The sequence below is a fragment of the Rousettus aegyptiacus genome, unplaced genomic scaffold (genome assembly GCF_014176215.1).
Source record: "Rousettus aegyptiacus isolate mRouAeg1 unplaced genomic scaffold, mRouAeg1.p scaffold_m13_p_12, whole genome shotgun sequence".
Classification (NCBI taxonomy): Eukaryota; Metazoa; Chordata; class Mammalia; order Chiroptera; family Pteropodidae; genus Rousettus; species Rousettus aegyptiacus.
In genome coordinates, this window is record NW_023416287.1 from 29,732,831 (window position 1) to 29,749,855 (window position 17,025).

Below are 17,025 nucleotides of genomic sequence, written 5' to 3' on the forward strand. Positions count from 1 at the left end.
CAATTAAGTTAAAATTTAAATCGTCACATGTAGCTAGTGGGTACCCTATTGGCCAGCTCAGCTTTAGGCCTTAACCTTTTGTGGACTTGGTATTTCAAAAAGCACCTAAAAAAATGAGCTCTTTATGTCCCACCCCTTTTTGTGCAGATGAAGAAACCAGGTAGGTCAGTTAAATTTTGCTATATAACAACCATCCCCAGATAGTGGCTTTAAATAACCATCATTTATTTAGTTCATGATACCACAGGTCACAAATTTGGGATGGGCACAGCTTGATAGGTTTTTTTTATTTTTGTCTCCTGGGCTAAATTTATGCATTTATGGGCAGCTCCTGCTCAGCTGGGAACTGGCCCATCTAGGATACCTCAGCTGGGATGGCTCATCTCAGCTCTATGTGGTCCCTCATCCTCTCAAAGGCTTGTCTGAGCTTTTGGTCATATTGGCTGGATAGGATTCCAAGAAAGGGAGCCATAGTGTACAAGGCCCCAGAGGCTTAGTCTCAGAACTGGCACATTTCTGCATTCTATTGGCCAAAACAAATGACAAGGCCAGCCTAGATTAAGACTCTCTTGATGAGATGCAGCAGTCACATGTAAATGGGAAAGCTCCAACAAATATGGCCATTTTTATAATCAGTCACACTGAGGCCACATGTATACAGTGATGGCCTGAGGTCACAAAGGAAACTTTTAGCAAAGGTGGGTCTTACAATGGGGACTCTTGACTCTCAGACCTGGACTGGCCCTTAGTTTATTTCTTAGATTCTCTATAACTCTTGCCCTTGTGCGCCTTAGTTTCTTTATCTACAGAAAGGTGGAGACACAATGATTGCTCTGATTTCTTCCAGCTCTCAAGTAGTGTAAGTGTTAAACTTGGCAGTTGCCCTTAGGTGGAGTCCCATGTGGAATTCCTAAAAGCTGCCTTATTGACAAAGGACTATTTGGAAGCCCTTAAGGCATACTTAACAAATGAAGGAATTTACAGTTGAGTTCAGCCTTTGGAAAGAAGTCTATCAAAGACTGAGTTTGGAAAGATCAAGTTTTTTCTTCCTAGTTTTTCTAATTTTTAATCCACCTATTTCCTCTTTCTTTCATAAATATGATATATGTGAATGGAGTGATCTAAATATCTTCCTAGTTCCAGAGGCTTGGCAGTATTTTTACACTAATCTCCCATTCGATAAATCAAGCCCTGCAGGTCTGTGAACTGCAACATTAATAGGATTCCTATGGTGGAGAGAGGCTGCTTCTGCATTTCCAATTCCTGTGAATCTTCGTGATGGCATTCCAGCTGATGTCAATGCCTTGGAGCAGCTACCCCACAACTGTCAGTCCAAGTTTTTATGTTGTGCCAAGTTCCTGGCTCATAAGTCTTTACTCGTGAAATTAAACGGAAATTAGTAGAAGAGAAATTCTTCAGAGGGAAGGGAACTTGGAGAAGATAATCATGAAGATAATGATGAAGATAATGAGCTGGAGAGAGAGAGGGAAAAAGAGAAAGGAAAAGTAAGAAGTGGAAGGGAGTGAGAAAGAAGTACAAGGGAAAGAGAAGGAAGATAGGGGAGAGGAGGTGAGGAAGGAGGAGGAGAAAGGGTGGAGAGCAACAAAAACAAGAGAAAGAGGACAAGGGGAAAGAGGGAGAGGGGGAGGAGGGGAAAAAAACGAGGTTGGAGGAGGGGAAGGGAAGGAGGGCACGATGGGGAGTGAAAGAGAAGGAGAAGGAAGGGTGAGTAGAGGAGTCAGGGCTGCAGGTAAGAGAGGGCCGCTCTGAAGCCCAAGTTCCCCAGGATGCACACCATTGCTCATTCCTTTGCACAACAACCTTGCATCTCTCAGGGGTGTGGACTGGGGCGGGGGGGATCCAGTGGGAATCCCCAGTTTAGTGACAGAATTGAATCTGACTCAGATCAAAAGAGCCCTGAGCTTGTTCTGTCCCCTGGGGCTGTGTGACTTCCAGTGAGTTGCTTCACTTCTTTCTATATTTGTCCTTTCACCTCCAGAAAAAGGCTGGGCTATCACAGGTGGGGTTTTTGATTTTTGTTTCTGTTTCTGTTTTGTTTTTTGGCTAGGAAATTCTACCTTCATGCGAACTTTTATGCAGAAACCTGTCCCACAGATGAATAAGGCTCAGTGCAAAGACATTTGGGTCAGACCATCTTTCTTAGGTTGCAACTCTGGAAACAGACCCCGAGAGGAGGGTAAGTGAGCCTAATGAACTCTTAGGGAGGTGCTCCCAGTAAGGAGTTAGGAAAGCAAGATGAAGTTGGGAAGAAGCCAAGCAAACGTGCTGTTTCCTACAAAGTCCCAGCTTCTGCCTGATCCTGAGGATGTTATGGAACATCGAATGTGTCCCAGAGTTTATCTCCATTGAAGTAAAGAAGCTGGTTTTTATACTCTTGTCTAGAGGCCAGTCAGGAGGATGTAACTTCTTCCAGCTTTCCTTGCTGGTAAGGAAGCTCCAGTAGCCTAAGAAAAACCCTCTGAAAAGGTTCACAGGGGCCACTTCTTAGCAGCAAAGCACTGCTAACCTGGGAAGAAGGCGCATCAACCAGCAGAAGGGATCCTCGGCAATTTGGTCAGGGCACCAGTGATGGCTCTCATAAAATCTTAATGAGTCTCTCCAAAGCCTAGGGTCTGTGAGGGCAGCTATGGTCCTCAGAAAGTGAGGCCTTTTTAGACCCATGAGTCCCTAGATAACTCACACTCCAAACACATGGTCGACTTGCATGGTGGAGCCCTGCCCAAATCAGTAAAACTGTGAGGTAGGCCCACAGAATTGTTAGCGAAACAAATAGTTGTTCAAACCATTAAGTGTTGGCATGCTTTATATAAGGCAATAGTTATCTGATACAGGGGGAAGGAAATTATCTAATCCCTCAGTCTAATTGCTATTCCAACAAACATCTATAAGTAGAATCTGAATGTGAGGTCGGTCAGTATTGGAGTCAGAATTAGCCTTTATCCAATTTTTATTTTACTCTCCCTTGCAATGGCACTGAACTTCATGAGACGCCAGAGAGTTCTGCCTGGAAGGAGGCAATGAGAATAATGTCTCTCCAGTTATTACTGAATTAATGCTAGACAATTGACCCTTTCTTTCAAATCATCCTTGGCATTTTATGCTACTACTGGGTTTTAATCTACTGCCTTATCATCCTCGAGGTCACTGCTACAATGGAATTTGTTCTTAAAAGATAACTCAGCTTTTTAAAAAAGAAGGCAGCAAATAATATGAAGAAGGAAAGAATAAAATAAAATTACATGGCCAAGCCAAAAAATGAAGGGGAATAAAAGAAGAAAGGAAAAATTAATTGAACTGTGCTTTCAATGATTAGCTTTGTGGCCAGCTTCTCATCCAGTTAAGATTATAGTAAGGAAGTTAGGTCACTATCATATATATATCTGGGACATCTCTGATGACTTTAATTGAAGTTATTTTAAAGCTTCAGAAAAGCCAAAATACAAAAGGTTAGTTCAACATGACCTTTCTGGAGATTTTGTAGATTGTGTGTGCATTGAAGATATATCCTATTCTGGTTTGAGCGAGATACCTAACACTCTGCTTAACATCATTGCTCCCCAGAATCATCACATTTGCATAAGAAATTAATATGAAAAGTGTGGTGAGCCTCTAGGCAGATGGAAGCATTTGACTGATTGAGAGTGGTGACAACTTTAGAGACATGCGTCAGAACAGATTTGACACTGACAATGCTTTGCAAATACGGGAACACGGTGTCACTCTCCTGGTAGTTGGGAGGGGAGGACGTGCTAGGCGCAGAGAGTACGGTATCTTGGCTTTAGAGGAAGAGCAGATGAGAGTCTGTGCAAAGCATTTTGGAGCTCCATGGCTGACAGTCCTGTTTGCAGAGCTTCCAGAATGCCTTCTCAGGTCTTGTCAGCACCCTTCTTTTTCCTCTCTGTGACCTTGAGGACTGGAGACTTTCCATCCTGTCAGCCACAGACCCTGTCCTCAACTCCTTGTATGTACTATATACATATCTGGTTTTTGTTGCATCTGAACCACTCCTATCTCGGTGTGTAAATGAATCACCTAAGGGTCTGTGAAACCCAGAAACCTGGGTCATACTTCCAGAGATTTGGATTTAGGACATATGGGGTGTGGCCCAAGATCTTGCATTTTAATCAACTCCCAGATGATTGTGATGTCCCTGGTACAGGGATTATACTTGGAGTAAGGAAGTGATACACAGATATAAGCACAGGGTTTCAAACTGGCTTCCTACAGACCAATTCCAGCACACAGATCAGTCCCCCTCCCCAGCCCACTCACGCTAATCTTTTAAAGGGAAATTACCCAAAAATATCTAGATGTTTTGTCTTCTTTTATAAAATAAAAACATTTGTCATTGTCAATGGTACCAATTACCTTGACATTAGTACAAGCATCCCCATTTAGAAGGGAAATATACTCTTCGATGTGACACAGCTTCCACCAACCCCTCCCCTACTATGCCAGGACCATTTTCATCTTTTCCTTTATATGTTGGTTGCTGTCCACCCCTAAGTTTGTGTACCTTAGTATTTAAGTTTGCATAATATTAATCTTCACAGATAAGACACTTGCATTTTCACAAGTGCTTTCTGGCTTAATTCAGAAGTGTAATACTATTGATGGTGAAAATCTCAGGCCACAGTGGCCAGCTCCTGTATAGAAATGTAGGGCTTCACCGAGGACCTTGCAGGAGATTAACTTGGTTTTCCAAAAGTTGATGTGTAACAATGTGGAGACAGATGAGAAAAGGCTATATATGTCCTCTTGGGAAGGAAGAGCCTTTATAAAACTAGGGTTTTTTACTACAATGAATCTGAGGTAATAAAGAAGTTCAGAAATGCAAAACATTTACTAGGATTCTGCTAAAAAAACTTGATTTTCTCCTTTTATTTCTCTTTCCTCAGTTATTTAAAAGGTGCCTCCTTATAGCTGACTACAGTTTTTGAAACATTGCCTGGGTTCAAATTCTGGTCTGGCAATTTACTTTCTGTATTACCTGGGTTAATTACTGAACCTCGGAGTACTTTGACTTCCACTAACCTCAGGGGGTTATATGTGATGATTAAATGAGATAAGACATGTTCTTAGAACAGCCTTATGCCTAATGAATACTTTAGAAATATCATTACTGTCTGCTTCCCACTGTAGAAAGTACATTGGCAGAGGGATCAAGCCAATCTAAGCTCAAATTCCTGTCCTACCAAGTATTGGACAATGTAAAAACGTTGTCCTTTATTAAGTTTATTCCTTCAGCAGATATTTATGGACTCTGTATTTCCTCATTGGTAAAGTGGAGATGGTAATATCTACCCCATAGAGTGGTTGTAAAGATTAAGTGAGATCATCCATATAAAACACTGCCTAACATGTGAGAAATACTAACGTTGGGTTGGTCGATATGAAATTGCTATTTTTGTAAGTAAACAATGTCTGAACTAACAGTTTTCTTCAGTTCAAACTATATGAGCAGTATTATTTCAATATGGTAGTTATCGATGTTTTATTCCCATCAATTCCACATGGGGTACATAGGCTAGCTACTGCTATGGAAAAAAAAAAAAAGAAACCTAAAAAACCAGAGGAATAAAACAATAAACATTATTTTTCATGAGTCTGTGGACCAGCTGGCTGCTTTGCTCTTCTAGACTGACCTGAATGATTTTGACTAGGCTTGCTCATGAGTCTATAATCATCTGATAGAACAGATGGGGGCTGGCTGGGCTTACATGGCCATACTAACTTGTCTGGGGCAATGGGGATGACTGGGCCATGTGTCTCATCCTCCAGCTGGCTAGCCTGGGCTTCTTCATGAGTTGATGACCAAGTTCTAAGAAGAATGCAAAACCTTTTGGACCCAGGCTTAGTACTGACATAGTACCACTTCTCCTGAAGCCTTTTAGCCAAAACAAATTACATGGCCATACCCAGATTTCAGAGTTGAGGAAATAGATTCTACCCTTTGATGGGAGGGGCTGAAAATCCACATTCCCAAGGCTAAGCATACAGGAAAGGAGGGGAATTCAGGCCATTTTTTTTCTTTCTTTCTTTTTTCCCAAACTAAGGCAGGAAGTATAAAGAATATTTGTGTTCTTTTGCTCCATCATTTCTATTATTTCTTTTTCTTTTTTCCCAATCTAAGGCAGGAAGTATAAATAATATTTGTGTTCTTTTGCTCCATCATTTCTATTATTTCTTTAACTTCAAAATGATTTTTGAGAAGCACTAAAACTCTCTAGCCTTTAAGGGCTAGGTATTTTTATCTTACCCTCTTTTGGCTCTCCTGCAGTTTTAGAACGCTCTGGCTAAGACACGCATGAGCAGTCTCCTTTAGCACCTTGAAGACCCCATCTCTCTGCCTTAATATATAAGAAGCAGAATTGCCTCTGCAAGAAAACAAAGTAACTACATAGCAACTTGGTTGGTTTAACTTAGGGGCACCTTGCTGATGAAATGCACACCTGCTCTCAATATTCTTTTTATCTAGCTCCTCTGATCACCAGCAAGGACTTTAAAGAAACTGCTAAATGCACCATAATCATATCATAAGTAGGAGAAAAAAGTCTGGTTTCTCTAATTTTTAAGACCTCTGTTACAACGAATTTTATGAAGACTTTACAAAGGCTTTAGGGATTGCAATAACAAAGCTAAAATCGCCGTGTAACTCTGTACATATATTAAACTGTTTTCTTTGCACAACATTCTGATAAAGGTACTAATTCTATTCCCATGCTACAGATTTAAAGAAAATAGAGGCAAAGAAAAGTTAGAAACTTGCTCAAAGTTACACAGCTAAGAAGTGTAAGAGTCAGGATTTGTCAAATTATCAAATTTGCAATAAAGTAAACGATTGTCCTCTCCCTACCCAAATGTTAAGTCCTTTTCAATTTTACTGAAGATACAGAAACCATAACTAAAACCAGTGAATCAACAGAAGCAGATTTCAGCCCAGGATAAAAACAAAAACATATTCTAACTTTTAACAGTTGTCTAATAATTAAATGTGGTGTGAGGTAGGTGCTCCTAGACATGAATGAACATCATTGACACAAGAACTCAGGTCTCTCAGACTAGATTCGAATCCTGACTCTTCAATTTCTTACTGTGTGAAAGTGTCAAGGCACCTAAGTTATCTTTAGCCTCAATTTTATCAACCTAAAAAAAAAGAAGAAAACAAAACAACCACAACAACAACAAAACCCAACTATAAGTAACTCCATAAATTATTGTGAGGATAAAGTTATATATTTAAAGCCCATGATTCTTTATAAATCACCAGTGAGGATTCATTTCCTTCGTTCCACCATCATAAGAGTTGCCCAACAGAGATTATAAGACATTTTTACAAGAATAGGAGAAGTGGGCCTAGGAATTTCTGTCAGAAAATGAGTTAGTTTAGCTATTTGATACTAAAAGCCTGACCTGGGAGCTTGTTAGATATGCAAATTACGGGCTTTACCCTTGACCTACTGAATCCAATCATCTTGGGGTGCAGCCCAGCAATCTGTGCTCTTCAGGTGATTCTCATTCTCTGTAAATCTTGCAATGCACTGGCCTAGGTGACCTCCAGGGATGCTTTCAGCGTTAATTTTATGGTGCCTATTTAACCCTCCCTCACCACCACCCATCTACTAATTGCTACTCTTAGCTGAATGCCTCCTCTGCTCAAACATGTGAGTAAACACTTTGTATGCATCCGTTTAATCCTTGCACCAGCGGAATTGGTGCTATTGTCATCCACATGAGGAAATAAGTTAAGGAGCCAGCAGACTAGGATGTTGACCCAGGTCAATTTGGAGCCTACTAAATTAATCACCACCCAGGGTCTCTCACAAACCCAAGAAGTACCCAGTAGGGAGTTATTTGTCTTCAAATCTATTCATCTGGTAATGGAATGGGATAAAGAAATTAATTTAATGATCCCAGACAAGTCACAGATAACCCGGGAACTCTCAGGACTAGAAAATGCTTGGAGGTCACAGGGCTCCGGAGAAAGGGACCTGGGGGTGCCTCCCAGGAGAGTGCTTAGGGAGGAGCGACCTGGTGGGTGGAAGTGCCTTAAGCGCCCCACAACTGAGAAACACAGCTGTAGGTAATTATTTTTTCCTAGCTATAAATAAAATAATCCTATGAACGAGGGAGAAAGAGCTATTGGGGGAGCTTCGCTCCTGCTACACCCCCCATCAGCTGCTTTGGATGATAAAGAAAGTAGTTGGTTTTAACCACTTCTTTCCCACCTACTGCTTTTTCTCCTGCTGATGTCGCTACAGGAAATATGTCTTTAAGCAGAATTTATGGTCAGCTGAGCCTGTGGAAGAGATGACTATGTCTTCCTGCCCTGTGGTGCTGGTGTAGAAAAAACTAGCAGCACAGATCCAGATAGTTGATCGAGTGGAGGAAGAGAGACCTTGTATCCCACCCACCAGGAGCGACCACACAGCGTCTTAGCCACACAGATGTATGTGTGGCACTGGCTTCATGCCTAGCCCTGCCCAATGCAAGTGGGGCCTCACAATATAGGCGAACCTTGTTTTATTGCATTTTTCTTATCGCGCTTCACATATGTGGTATTTTTTGAAAATCGAAGGCAAGATCCTCCACCAGTAGAAAAATTACAACTCATTGTATTATGATACTTGCTTACTGTGGAGATCTGCAACTGAACCCACAATATCTCCGAGGTATGCCTTAATCGACAATGGTCAGATTTGAGATGATTTGAGGAGTATGTCTCTTGGGCCCAATGCAAACCACTCCCAGCACCAGAACTCCACAAGAACACCACCACTCCTTTGGCAAAACGTTCTTAGTCTTGTAAAACGACAAATATTCATGAAATGGACACATACCAAGCCTCCCTTCTCAGTGGAAACTTCATGGTCAAAACTCACTTTCAACAATTATATTTCAACAATTTTATGGCTTTGGTGAGGGAGAATAGAGAAACTCTAGACTTCTGCTGTTCTGTGTGTGGTTCTGGGTCAGCAGCATTGAACCTCCTGGGTACCCGTTAGAAATACAGAGGCTTGGGCACTGTCTCAGACCTACTAAATCAGAATGGGCATTTTAAAACATCCGCATGTGATTTGTGTGCATATTAACATTTGAGAAGCACTGATCTAGGTGTCCGAGACTGAAATGGGACCACACAACAGCCATGTAGGGAAAAGGAAGAGGACCAAAGAGAGATAATGTAGCCTGGTGAGTGAAGCACACATAATTGGGAGATATAGGCAAAGTCCTTAAAATGTACATAGAGCAGAAAGCAGCTTGAAAGATCAAAGCCTAATCTTTAACCATGGGTCAGCTTTTAGATCAATAGCAGTATCTCTTGGTGGCCTCGATGGGACAGAACTCTGGACCTCCAATAGACAGTAATGAAGGTAAGGGTGATGTTACCTGGATGACATCTGCTAGGCAATCTTTCATCGGCAAAATGCTGGTTAATGGAAAACTTCAAACTGTGATGCTCTGACAAATTGTCAGCCATTATGGCATCCACCCAGAACACATTTTGGTTTTCAGCCCCTGTTGAATGTTGTTCATGAGGAGCTTGCCTTAGATAGAAGCAACCTATGGGCCTTGCCAGAGCCTTGCCTTGATGCCTGAGGGTCCGAAGGTGGAGAAGGACAATTGTTCTGGGCACCATAGGTGGAGGAGGTGGAAGAGGGAAGGGCAGGAAGAGCCTGTACTGAGACCTGGGGACCCTTTGTGGAGTTTCTTTTGATTAATTCCTTGAGAAGGGACCAATCTATGAGGACCACGTTGCCACTTGTGAGAAATCAGAGCTAACAGTTCAAATTAACTTACAAAAACATTACCATAAATCAATATTTTAGTAATTTCAGTGAAATCCTATAGAAACATACTGAGAGATTCTTTGTCATGCCCAGTGGAACTTCAGCTGACTTAAGTTCTTTGGTACCAACTTCATCGTCAGGAGCTTTGCAACTATGATCTGAAATGTGCTGGCTTTAGTCTGCAGGGGTCCATAATGCATCCTACTGTAAAGGGAGGTGACTTTGTAATTCAAATCACCCTCTTGATGACTTGGGTTAGGATTTACCATCTTCCATAAAATGGAACACAACCTATAGGATAATTAGCGTAAATGGAAATGTGGGATCCTAATGAGATACAGAGACTGCTCTGATACCTATGAAATCTTATTGCTCATCTCCACTATGCTATCTATATGACATATAAATCTCTTCACCGCCTTCAATATGGTCCTCCTGCATTTCATCCTGATTCAAACTCTTGAAGATTATTCTCTCATACCCACATAATGAGCAAGAGCTGGGGACCCTAGTTGGGATGGGGGCAGCATTTTATAAAAACGAAAATAGGTAAGCTTTCAACTAAATAAAATAGATATAAACTATTTACTAAAATGAAATGAGAGAATTCAAATGTAATTATCTGGCACACAATCTCATTAGGTCTAGATTTTCAGGGAGAGGCTTTTCTTGTTTACAGGTAAGGTTCTTATTGCACAAGGTTTAATTGGGGGTGCCTCTTTCCAGCTGTGATGGCTCACCCATGATAAATCCAAAGGTTGTATCTGAATTGTGAACATTTGGGGGCCTGTGGAAGTGTCTCCATCCAAAAGGCTGATGTCTTTCATTTAATGCCCGCCCTTTGCATTACCAAGGAATTACACCACCCCAGTGTTCACATCCCTACGCTAATTTCCTCAGGTACTGTTCTAAAGATCAGGCAGGTCTTGCTTGCACTGGGTTTACGTTCTAGCATTCTAGTGAAGGAGACAACCAAAATACATTCAATAAATACACACCTAAAGGTATTAGAATAAAAAAGGGTACGAAGGTAGAGTGTAACTAGAGTAGATGGGCTCCCTTTTGGCCATGACAGTCAGGGAGTGTGAGGTCCAGACAGAGAGAACAGCAAGAGCTAAGGCCCTAAGGCAAGAATGAGTTTGGCCTGTACATTTTTCTTTTTAGCAAACGTTTATAGCTCTTAGCAAGTACCAGGAACTGATCTAAGCACTTGCAAAAAATACACCACTTAATTCTCATAGAAACAGTGTGAGATAAATACTAGTATTATTTGTAAGATATTACATTTTGCAAATGAGATAGTTGAGGTACAAAAAGCTTAAGTAGCTTGGCCAAAGTGACACACACAGTTGGTAAATCATGGAGCAAGAATTCAAATCCAGGTCTGATCCCAAGGTCTGTGCTCATAACTGCTTTGCTGGTGGGATCCAAACTGCTGGGGATCTTTATTTATTTTTTCAATTATAGTTAACATACAGTGTTATATTAGTTTCATGTGTACAACATTGTGATAACTTATGAAATGATTCCTCCAATTAGTCTAGTACCTACCTGGCACTATACATAGTTATTACAATATTATAGGCTATATTCCCTATGTTGTACTTTACATACCCATGACTATTTTGTAACTATATCAATTTGTACTTCCTAATCCCTTCACCACTTTTCCTCAGTCCCCCAACCACCTTCCCATCTGGCAACCATCATTTTGTTCTCTGTATCTGAGTCTGTTTTGTTTTGTTTGTTTTGTTCATTAGTTTCCAAATTTAAATGAAATTATATGGTATTTGTCTTTATCTGACTTATTTTAGTTACCATAATACCCCCTAGGTCCATCCATGTTATCACAAATTATAAGATTTCATTTTTATGGCCCAGTAATATTCCACTGTACACTTGTACCCCCTCTTCCTTATCCATTCATCTAGCAATGAACACCTAGATTGCTTCCGTATTTTGGCTACTGTAAATAATGCTGCAATGAACATAGGGGGGCAGATATCTTTTCAATTAGTGTTTTTGTTTTCTTCGGATAAATACCCAGAAGTAGGATTGCTGGGTCATAAGGTACTTCTAATTTTAATTTTTTGAGGAGCCTCCATACTATTTTCCACAGTGGCTCCACCAGTTTACATTCCCGCTAACAGTGCACAGGGTTCCCTTTTCTCTACATCCTCCCCAACACTTGTTGTTTATTGGTTTATTGAGGATTCCATTCTGACAGGTGTGAGGTGATATCTCATTGTGGTTTTAATTTGCATTTTTCTGATGACTAGTTACATTGAACATTTTTTCATATATCTATTCTCCATCTGTATGTCTTTTTTGGAAAAATGTCTATTCAGGTCCTCTGCTCATTTTTAAATTGGATTGTCTTTTGGTGTTAAGTTGTATGAGTTCTTTATAAATTTTGGATATTCATTTCTTATTGAATGTACTTCTTAATTAATCCTTTTCACCTTTGTCACACATCCCGCCAGTCCCCCTCACATCTGGCCACCATCAATTTTTTCTCTGTATCTATGAATTTGTTTCTGTTTTTATTATTATTATTATTATTATTATCATTATTATTTGTTTGTTTGTTTTTCAGATTCCAAGTGAAATCACATGGCTTTTTCTGCCCAACTTATTCCATTTAGCATAATACCATCTAGGTCCATTCATGTTGTAGACCTTTAAAAACTACTGATGCCTGTCTCCCTCTCTTAATCATTTGGCTATAAGTGGGGTAAGCTGAGAGTTGGGATTTTTGAAAGCTCCCAGATGATTGGAATGTACAGCAAATTTGGAGAGCAAGGGCACTGTGCTGTGCCGTTTAGCATTTTGAGCTTCTGAGAGCCTAGAAGAATATCAGGGAGTCTAGGCTTGATGAACAAGGTAAGAAGTTGCATTCTCTCCCCTCCTGTCCCTGTCGATTGACTTTTGACTTTTTACGCATTTGCCAAAATCAGAAGTATCCACATAAAGAAGACATGGTCTATTTTGAGTCAAGGGGACCCTGGTTACATCAGTGATATCATTCGCATCAGCAGTACATGATTGGCTTTTCCTCCATGTCAACTGCACAACCACCTCTCTGCTTGACATTGGGGGATCACCTCACAAAGGCCATAAGATGCCTTAGGCAGGAGCCAGTGGTGGCAGAGCTAGTCCCTAAATACAGTGAAATCAGCCTAACACCTTTGAGTGAGTCTATTTTTTTTCTCTGTAGAAGTTGATGCTCAAAGTGGACCAGGAAATTGGGGGAAACCAATCAGTAGCTGATTTCAGACAGTGGGGGAAAGTATACACTGTGTCTGCACTGGGGTCACAGTCAGCATGGAAACCTGGGGAGACACTAGGGAATTTATTTTACCTATAGGCACTATGGAACTGTATAGGAACAAGAATTATGTCATTGATTCTGATATTTAGCCCAGAAACATCCCTGATATCTCTCCATGGTGGGAACTAGAATATTTTTCTATTGCCAAAATTCTCATTGTAGCACTAAGAGCAGGTTAAGTGGTCACTATGGGCCTTTGACTCCAGTTTTGATTGGTAAATGGGTAAGATGGTTTGAGTATCTTCAACAGGCCATCCAGAGTGCCCCATACCTGGGAGAGGGAAGTGACTACTCTGGAGGCTGAGGAAATGCTGATTAAATAAGAGTACAGGGAAGCTGAGAGAACTTCCAGACACCACCTTTGGTGAGTTGTTGAACTGGAATTGGAACTGGAAATGGAAATGAGGTGTCTTTGCCAGGCGTGCCTGATTAAACTCCACACCCCTATTCATGTAGAAGGAAGCCTTCCAAGGACTTTTAAGTGGGCAGTGAAGTGATGAAAAGAGGTGATTAAGGCACAGATGCCAAGAGCAGGCTCTATATTGCTTACAATCCTACAGCGTAACATTTTATGTGATTATAATGTTTCACGAGGGTAGCAAAGGCTACGCTGTAAAATGCTCCATCAGAGTCCCAGCTGGTGAACCAGGGATTATGAAACAAAGCTTCAGGTTAGGAAGCCAGTGTCATCCACATTTTTCATTCGTGTTGTGTACAATTAGCAGTCACAAGTAATGGCTCACAGTTAACTCCCAGTGTAAGAATTTATGGGGCTTTCTACAGGGCAAAAAGTCAGATACATGTCAAAGACACTTGATTTGATTCTATCCCTCCAAGAGTCCTCAAATTATGACATACTTAGGACAAAGATGAGTTTTCTTTCCTTCTAACTTCAAATACTTTGGAGATTTCATGAAAAGCAATATGCTAAGATAAAGTTTTAAAATGTTGGTGGTAGTCTGATAAGTGTTAGCTAAGGCAATTAAGTGACAGACATCTATGGGTTCCAGCCTATGGGCTGTAGAGAAGGGATTATGGTAAAGGGGCCATGGGAAGATTCACACTCTTGGTGCATGTGCTCTCTCTCTCTCTCTGTGGTCATGTGCCCCTTAACGACAGGGATATGTTCTGAGAAATACATCCTTAGGCGATTTTGTTCCTGTGCAAACATCACAGAGTGTACTTACAGAAACCTAGATGTTATAAGCTATTACACACCGAGGCTATATGTTATATTACCTTTGTATATGTGGTACATTGTTGACTGAAACACCATTATATGGCACATGATCATATGTGTGTGTGTATACATATATATCTATATACACACATTTTGGATTGAATATACATCTTAGTCAGTTGAATTAAAGAGTTTACTGATTTCACATTAGCTTTTTGCCATTTCCTATTTCTTAATCAGCAAACGCTAGAATGTTAATATAACTGCCCTGGTCCTTTTCTTTGAAATAAAAGGCATTAGTTTCTTGGGTTAATGATATAGCAATAGCTAACAAAACCAAGAACGGACAATGTGAGAGAATGTACACCTGCTCTCTCTGACTCCTGGTTGGAAAAATTCTAGGTAGAAGAAATCTAGATCTGCCATGAGATCCTGGACTGAATCAAGCCACTGGGAGAGTGACAGGGCTGAGAGGGCCTGGTCCTGCTAGACTGACACACAATGGAGAGAAAGGAAAGCTCTCGTCTTAAGGCTTTGGCAAAACAAATCCAGGGAGGGAAAATTTTGGTGATAAAGTTTCTGAAGTGTAATGGGTTAGAATAGTTTGAAGAGAGGGAGGAGAGAGAGGACATTCAGGAAGCTACTATAGATGTGAAATACTAAAAAGGAAAAATATCAGGAAACAGGACTTTAAGTTGTCCTTAAGTTAAAAATAGGCAAATGGAATCCTCTTTCAAGAGATTTCTGGAAATATTCAACTTGCATTATCGATATGATTTTGCTGGATTATTATTGCCTTAAATATAACACCATACAAGAATAGGTTTTAGGGCAGAAGCATGGAAGGCCTTATCTTATATGGGTTATAATATTTCTGCAGTATTTATGCCTTTTCTCTTTTTCTTGACCAATTGATATTCCATGAGACTGGAAAAGAGAACTGTTGTAGCTGGAGAAGCTTTCTGAGCCTAAGGAGGCCAGAATCTCTGATACAGCAACAAGATGTAGACCTTGTCATTCTCAATAAATGAATATTTAAGACTTTGGTATTAATCAGTGTACTTTAATGGGAAAATCCGAGTCATTGTTCTAGGGAATAGATAAGCAGAAGAGGTCATGCGAGGGAGGAAATCAGGGCATTACATTTGCTGTCATTTTTGAGGGAAGGGGAAGTGTTGACTAAAATTTGGGAGTGAACAGCTTGCCTTTTCACGTGGCCAGCACCATTATCAAGGAGAGCCAAGGCGCAAGCATGACATGAGGCAATCCAGTATTAATTTAAGTTATGGAAGCCTAGTACATGCCTGCCAATCATAAGCTTCGTGCCATGCTCATCTTCCTGCCAAAGGTCGGTGTGGCCATGAAACACCAAATATATAGTGGTGGTCATGGTCAAGAGGAAGGTAAAGGGCCATGAGGGAAGCTTCTAATGTTCTGCCTCTCCATAGAGAAGGCTGAGTTTATTCAAAACCAGACAGAATCACACAAAGTGGAAACCCAAAGGACCCGGGAGCCTTGGTTAGTTTTTTCTCTGTTACTCGCTCTCAAAGCATCCTATAATTTTCGTTCCTAGTCTCTTTAAAATTACTACTGATTATCGAGTAATTATTTGTTAAATTTCTTTCATTTTAGACTGTAAGTTCCTTGTGAACAGAGATAATCTTGTTCATGGATGTACCCTTAGTATCCAGCATGATGTCTAACTCATGGAAGATACTCAATGATGGTTGATTCAGTGAATGAGTACAATTAACATGATCACAGGTATAGCAGGAATACTCATATCTAGGGGATGGATGGTGAAGGAATGTGATCCAGAGGAGAGAGATGAGAAGAAATTTTATACGAGTAGAGTTCTAGAAAAAGCAGTAAGTTCCTTCCATTGAGTGCGACACTGGGTCTTCTACTCCAGGGGTCCCCAACTTCCAGGATGCAGACCGGTACTGGTCCCTGACCTGTTAGGAACCAGGCAACATGGCAGGAGGTGAGCTGCAGGTGAGTGAGCGAAATTTCATCTATATCTGCAGCCGTTCCCCAGCGCTAGCATCCACTACCTCAGCTCTACCTCAGATCATTAGGCATTAGATTCTCATGGAAGCACCAGTCCTTGATGCTCAAAAGGTTTGGGACTGCTCTTCTACAACATTGCTAGGTAAAGGGTGGTCTTTGAACCAGAAGCATCAGCATCACTTGGGAGATTGATGGGAATGGAGGATCGTGGCCCCACCTACTGAAAAGGAGTCTGTATTTAGACAGATGTTCAGGTGATTTGTATGCCCATTAAAGTCTGAGAAGCACTGTTGTATGGCATGAGCAAATATCCTGTTTCCTAATATAATAATGAGACTGGCGAGGGCACTCAGAGCAACAATGGCTAAGGAGAATGAAAGAAAGATGGGGAATCTACCCCCAATGAAACCATTACACAATAGGTGTGATGTTCAATCTTCAGATAGGGAATTCTCTTGTTATGAGCACAAAGAAGAAGATGAAGCAACTTAATGTAGATGTACAGCCAGTCCCGAAGTTGGTCTGTGTGAAGTGACTGAAACTTAGCAAATCATGTCAAGTTCTAAGGCTGTGAATGTTATTGACTCACATGGGGAAAAATTACACCATCCAAACAGGGAAATGGAAAGGTTAAAGTGTAGGTACTGCTTGTCCACACTTTATTCATACCAACTGGCTGAATGTAAGGGAAA